This window comes from Parus major, chromosome 1A (assembly GCF_001522545.3).
Source record: "Parus major isolate Abel chromosome 1A, Parus_major1.1, whole genome shotgun sequence".
Classification (NCBI taxonomy): Eukaryota; Metazoa; Chordata; class Aves; order Passeriformes; family Paridae; genus Parus; species Parus major.
This window is the reverse complement of record NC_031773.1, coordinates 5,173,880-5,180,590: the sequence shown is the minus strand read 5'-3', so window position 1 is coordinate 5,180,590 and position 6,711 is coordinate 5,173,880. Positions and strand designations below refer to the sequence as shown.

Here is a 6,711-nt window from a genome sequence, read left to right as displayed (position 1 = left end):
ACTTTCCAGTTCCCTTTAATGGAAAAAAAAAAAAAGAAAGTCTGCTAATGAGGAAAATCAGAGGGAATACAAATATGAGCTAATCATTGAGATTACTTAATATTTGTGTTATATCAGCAGCCCTTGAAAACCAGGGCAGGGTTCTCACCTGAGCTCTGTGCTGATGTGGGATGGACAGGACCATCCTGCTGCTCACCAGGGCAAATCTTCCCTGTGACCTCTCTGGTGGAGCAGTGTTTTTGGCTTACAACTGTGCCTGGCCACTGGATGTTGAGTTCAGTAACATTTACTAAATATGCATGAATAGAATGATACAAGCAGCAGATAGATTTCCACAATTTAATTTTTTTTTTCAGATAATATAATGGCATATGAAAAGTGAGGCAGTAATGCAGCTCAAAAGAAAAAAAGAAAGCAACCCCTCTCCCTCCCCTCCCCTCATTCTCCTGGATCTTTCTGCCAAAGGCTGACATTATTGAAAGATTGATAAATACAAGAATTATGGCCATTTCCATAAAAATCAGATTGTTTAAATCAACAATTTTATGGCAAATACACAGCCATTGAAGGAAGAATTTTTTTCAGTGTACTCAACAGTTGTACCTATTTGATTCCCATTTAATTCATGGGTTTTGATGTGAAAATTGTTTTTTTAAGAGAAGGCTCAATACAGGAAACGTACAGTAAGCCATAGATCTTCTCCAAAAAGATGCTTTGACCTCCAGTGTGGAATCTGTGGAATTTTGAGCATATGGGTTTTCCTTTTTTAACTCTAAACCTATCTAGAATCAGGAGGAAAAAAAGTCATATACCAAAAAGTAGAGTATTGTATGTTTTTATGGTATTTTCTGTTTCACATATTTTAGCTTTTTTTTTTTTTTTTTTTTTTAGTGCAAAACCAAGCACATTTCCTTCTGCAAATACAGAAAGAGATCAAAATTTCTGCATCCTATAATCTTGTGCTGCAAGTCACTGAATGGCAAGACTTTTTCTCCCCACAGATTTCAGTAAACCTAATTTTCAAAGTCTCCATTATTAATGAAATATCAAGCAAATTAGTTAACATTTGCCTGGGCATGGTTAAAGACCATATACCCATGAAGATTTCATATAACAAAAAGCGCCCAACCCTAGAAACATTTTTTTTTCCATTTAATGCTCATAAAATTTTACAGACAACAGAATCCTTTCTTAAGCTTTATTTAAGAAATCGAATACTATTATAGTTCAATATATATAAGACACATCCAGTATTGTGTTCCTGATAGCAAGTGCATAGATTTTGTTAAGATATCATTTTTATATTTAATTTTTTTTTTATTTGTTACTCAGTAGCACGTTTCATGATCACACGAAGGGATATTCCCAGTGATTTTGCTAAGAGCATGAGAGAAAAAACAGAACACAGCAAAGTAGTGAAACTACAACAGAGATGAGGAACAAAAACGATCAGGCAAACTATCAGTACAGTCGATTCCTGATAAGTGAATAATCTGATTGCTTGGTCACAATGCTTTATTCACTTATCAGGAATGATTCACACTACATTTTGTTAAACTGTTTTCTTTAGCCTAATACCTAAGAGTCACACTGGGCAAAGGCACACACACTCTGGCAGGCTATTCTTTAATCAGTGAGTCTTGTGACAGTTTGGTAATTTCCCATGGCGATACACATATAGCTAACAATGAGACATTTTGCTAACACTGCAAGGTGCCTTACATAATTGAAATTAAAAGCATGTGTTTAAGCAGGACAAACTGTTCAGCTGCATTGCTTCAAGGAACTCATTTTTCCTCCATTGTTGAAATAAAAAATCAAAAAAAAAAGAAAAGAAAGAAAACCCTGTATCTTTCAGCCCTGAGTATTTAAAAGAAACCTAACTGCGGTATAAGTCTTTTTTTTTCAGTTGTATTTTTGGAAGAAAAGACCCTTCACAAAGCTCTAGTTTCTTTCCTAAGACCAAGTTTGGAGGAAAAAAAAGAGAAAAGAAAAGAAAACATCCACAGCAAGCTAAAAAAAACCCAGATAGCAGTTCTGATTTATCCATCATGCAAGTCAAAACTTACTTAACTGAATCCACTGGTGTCAAAATTATCCAAATCAAGATCATAAACTCCAGAGGTGTCAATGACCCAGGATATAGTCTGACCATCGGGTTCTGCTTTCCTGCCTGGGCTGTCTGCTGCAGGCTCCTGTGGTTTTAGGTTAAACCTAGAGCTGCTTGGACCCCTGACCTCTGATAACAGACCCTGCGGGACAGCACTGGAGCTTTTTGGGAGCTCCAGACTCTTCACTTGTTTGCTTCTCATGGAAACAGAAAAGTGAAAAAAAGAAAAAAAAAAAATTTAGAAAAAATAGATCGAGCAGTAACAACCAGGCCAACTCACAAGCCACCAGAAAATGTCAAAAGTCTTCCAAATGCAGGAACCAACGTTGCTGCTGACACCACACGGATACACCCAGTGCGCCAGGACCTTGTCGGACGGTATTGATGGGGCTGTGTGTGTGAGCCAAAGCCAGAGCGCCAGAAAGACCAGGGGAGAGGAGACAAGAGGGAGGAGTGTCGTTTGGGTCTCATAAGAGCACTTTTAAGTGGTCTTCGATTCCTGAGCATCACAGAAAGTGGGACAAAGGAAAGGGATGGGGGCGTATGGCTTGAATTCCAGAGAGCACTTGCCAGTGCTTCTCTCCCCTCCTTGGGTTTGATTTGGTTCGTTTTGTTTTGTTTTTTTTCCCCCCTCTCCAAATTGTAAGGTTTGTATCTGTGATCAGAGGAGAGAAGAGACTTTCTGTAAACCAGAACAACATAAATTTTTCTTTTGCAGCTTTTATTTCATCATGGTAGACACCGGTTGGGGGAGAGCAGAGAGATTCTCGTGAGGAGAAAAAAATTATAGGAAAGAATAAAAAAGGTAAGAGCCAAGTGTAAAAAATAATGAGAAAAAAAGTGCTATGATATTTCTTTAGTCTCTTTTGAGATTTGTGTAATACTATCAGCCAATGCTGAGAATGATCTGCTTTGTAAGCCCACAGCAAAATATCACCCATTGGAATGGGAATTTTCCATCATTTCTTTCTCCTTCTTTTTATTTTGTTTGGGGTTTTTTTGGTTTATTTTTTTTGGTTTGTTTTGTTGTTTTTTTTTTTGTTTTTGGTTTTTTTTGGGTTTTTTTTTTACTTCCATTGGCTTTAGTATAAAGTCTTTCTGTGGTCACTTGGATTTTGTTATATTTTTTTAAGTATTATATGTACAACTGCTCATAACAAGCTTGATCACCTGGTAAGATTTTGCAGGCTCTCCCAGCCCTAGTTAAGACATGATTAGTTTCTAGGGAGAGTTTGACTAACACCATATGCCAACAGATTACTGTGCAGTTTAGAAAAAATCCCAAGGCTATATCCTCCTTTTCTTGAATGTTTCATATGCTTCTGCAACATAGGGGCAGAGTATTATTATTATTTTTTTTAACAACTAGGAAGAAATGATCTCCATAATCCACATTTTCCAGACTGACTGAAATGCCACAGCAAAAAGAAAAAATAGAATCTTTTCAGGTGTCTTCTGTGTGTCTGTGTGCAGAAGGTTTTGCAGTTCGAAGGCTAACAAAAGCTACCTTCAATAGGACTTTGCAGGAAACTCATTTAAAATGCTTCCTGCTCCAAGAGAATATCCAAGTGATAAGGCATGACTTGGGGGAGGAAGAGAAGGAAAAAAAAAAATCAAAGAAACCAGAACATGTCTAAAATGTACAAATCCTCTTTTGCCCCCCAATCAGCTATTCACTTAGGTGGAATCGACTGTATCTTTTGTACACAACCAACAAATAGAGAAAAAAAAAAAACAGGCACGTGAAACAGTGAGGTGTGCAGATGTATTACCAACACAGAATGACCACCAACAATACAACACACAAAGTAGAGAGACAAGTATTAGGAAAATGGTTTAATATTGGAGACAGAAGCAAAAAACTGCATCACACAATAACATACGTTACAAAAATAAGTCTGACTGTTTCAACTACACGGTTATGTTCACAATGAGGACAGAAGAATCAGAAAAAACTCTGATCTAAACAGCAAAAAAGCAAACCCCTAACGTTTTAACTAATACATTTATCCACGCAAAGTGACCGAGTACTCCTAATTCTAATTACCTTATTGTGTAACTGCACGATACAGAATAAAAAGTGAAACTTACCGCTTTTGTTAAGACAAAATTCTAAACACTAGATATAAGCAAAGGGAAAAAAAGAAATCAAGCCAAAGTTTTGAATTCTTGAAACAAAACCAACTCTCTTTCTACCGTCCAGAAATCAAACTTGAAAATCAGTCATGATCGAGGGGGCCCACGAGAGTAAGCCACAAAAATTTCCATTTGTTTTTTAATCTCCAGTATAAAAAGTTCCACTGGTACAAAATGCATAAGTACAATCAAGTTGTAGAAATAGGAAAGCCTGCTTTTTTTTTTTGCCTTTTTTTTTGTTCTTTTTTTTTTTTTTTTGGCTCAAATTCCATCAAACAACAAAATCCAAATGCATCAATAAAACAGAAACAATACTCAAATGGTCTTACAGTTTCCACTAGATTGCATTAACTTTGGCTTTTCTCAGACAATACTTAAAAACTAGTTTGTAATTCTAAACAAAATGATAGTATTATTAATCTACAAACAACAATTCCCACAGCACGAAAAAAACACAAATACATAGGTTTGTTTTTTTTTTTCTTTTTGTATGACATTATCCAAAAAGGTAATGAAACTACAGGATATTTTTTTCCTTTTGTTAATTAGCACTTAAGATAATAAAAACAGAAACAGTAAAATGATCCAGAGTAGCACAAGCCAAGGAACTGTAACCCCTATGGTGAAAGAAAGATGAACTTGTTACTCCTTTGAGGACTGCCATTTCATTGCAATTAGCTAATTTGTTTGATAAAACAACTAGTCTAGTCTTTTGATTAGAATTTTGTAAAGCAATTTCCCTTGTTTTACTTCCTCTCTTATTAGGCCCTTGCACCCTTGCAGCTTTTTCCTTTCATTATTTTGAAAGAGAACTTGTAGATAATTTGCCTCCCAGGAGGTTATGTTTTGGTTTTTTTGTTTTGTATTTGAATTTTATTTTTTATTTTTTAATTTTATTTTATTTTTTTCCAGAGATGGACACTTTTCTAAGCAATGACTCATCTCAGTTGCCTGGAAGTACAGAAATATTCCTTGTCTCCCAATGCTAAGCCAATGTCCTGTGTAATTCAGGGCAGCCTGGTGCTGAGTTACACTGCCCAAGGACCAGAGGCATCACTGCTCTAACTGGACTGGAAAACCCACAGGACACACCAGGGCATCTACAAAAGCTTTGGAAATTTAGACAGTTGGTACAACGAGCAAAATTAGTGAAACAGTCTCTAAACAATCCAAATGATGATCTCATATTATATATATATATGTACATATATATAATATAACGTACGTGAGATGATACTTTGAATACGCACAATTGCTGCAAGTAGTACAAAATAGCCCTCAAAGGGTGTAGGAAGGCCCCAGCAGTAGTAAAAACGTGAGAAAAGTATAGATCATTTATTTATAAGTGCATGTGCTATAAGAAGGAAACTTTTTTTGCATCACTAGAGGCTAGTCCTTTCCATCCCAGGGCTCTACATAAAGAAGCATTTAAGTTGGGGATGAGAGACAAGAGTGCACCAGCTGATGTTGCTCATATAGGGCTTAGTTTTAATTTTAGGTGGCTTCAGAAATAACCAGATAGAATTAGGAGGTGGAAGAAGGTATGGCACTTTATGACCTGTAGCAGGTACTGCTGCTCACACACATTGGATTGGCAATAAATTCGTTAAACCGGTGGCAAAGAACCGAATTTGGTTGTTGGTCACTGTTTGAGCGGTAGGAACGCAACCCAGTCAAACTTACAAGGCAGTGAAAAGGGCTACCAGCATCTGTTTTCTGGTTCCTTACAATGAGCTTCCTCCAGCAAACACCCACATCAGTCACACAGATATTCCCATGGACCACGGGTACGAGTAAAGTTACTCCTCTCTGTATGAGTGTCTGCAGGAGTAAGCCAATATATTGCCGTGACAAATAATGGCAAATAACACCAAACATTACAGTGTATGTAAACTTTATCCATAAAAAGTAGTTTAACTGCAGTGCACACTGAATTTTCACCCAGGAAGATCTAGTGCATCTGATTTAAGCAAAAATTCATTTATTTAAATTACAAAAATATTATTATTCTTTTCTTTTTTTTTTTTTCTCCTCAAGGTTTTCAAATGGTGGATTGACCGCTCCTGGCTGGGAGTGGCTCACACAATAGATAATTAAAGAATTGTTTTATTTTTCTTTTATTTTATTAATACTGAATAGCATATTCCAGCAGCATATTAAAAGCTCTTTAAGAAAAGACAAAATCCCCAAAATCTAAAAAGGAAAACCACAAGTTAATTACGGTTTTAAATAATTTTTAGTTATAGATACAGAAGAAATTTAGACAGCAGTAAAATATTTTTGTCCTTCAGATCTGCCCTGTGCATTGTTCTGATTTCAACCATGTATTAAATAAACCACAAAAAACTAAGTATATATATATTTATAGATATAGATATATATATAAAAATAAACAGCAAAATGGTGAATGTATAAAAGGTATTAACACTCAAGACAGCTCTGGGTGGAAAGGGTTAAAAGTTCAA

The 6,711-nt window shown here is 35.9% G+C and overlaps 1 protein-coding gene across 11 annotated transcripts in view; it reads right to left on the bottom strand.

Moving 5' to 3' along the window:
- Nucleotides 1–867: 867 nt before the first annotated feature.
- Nucleotides 868–6,711, bottom strand: part of CELF2 (CUGBP Elav-like family member 2) — a 545,877-nt gene continuing 540,033 nt past the window's right edge. For all 11 annotated transcript variants that reach the window (XM_015627339.3, XM_015627335.3, XM_015627333.2 and 8 more), the window contains one exon: nt 868–6,711. This exon is cut by the window's right edge. The gene's annotated coding sequence lies outside the window, so the exon portion shown is untranslated.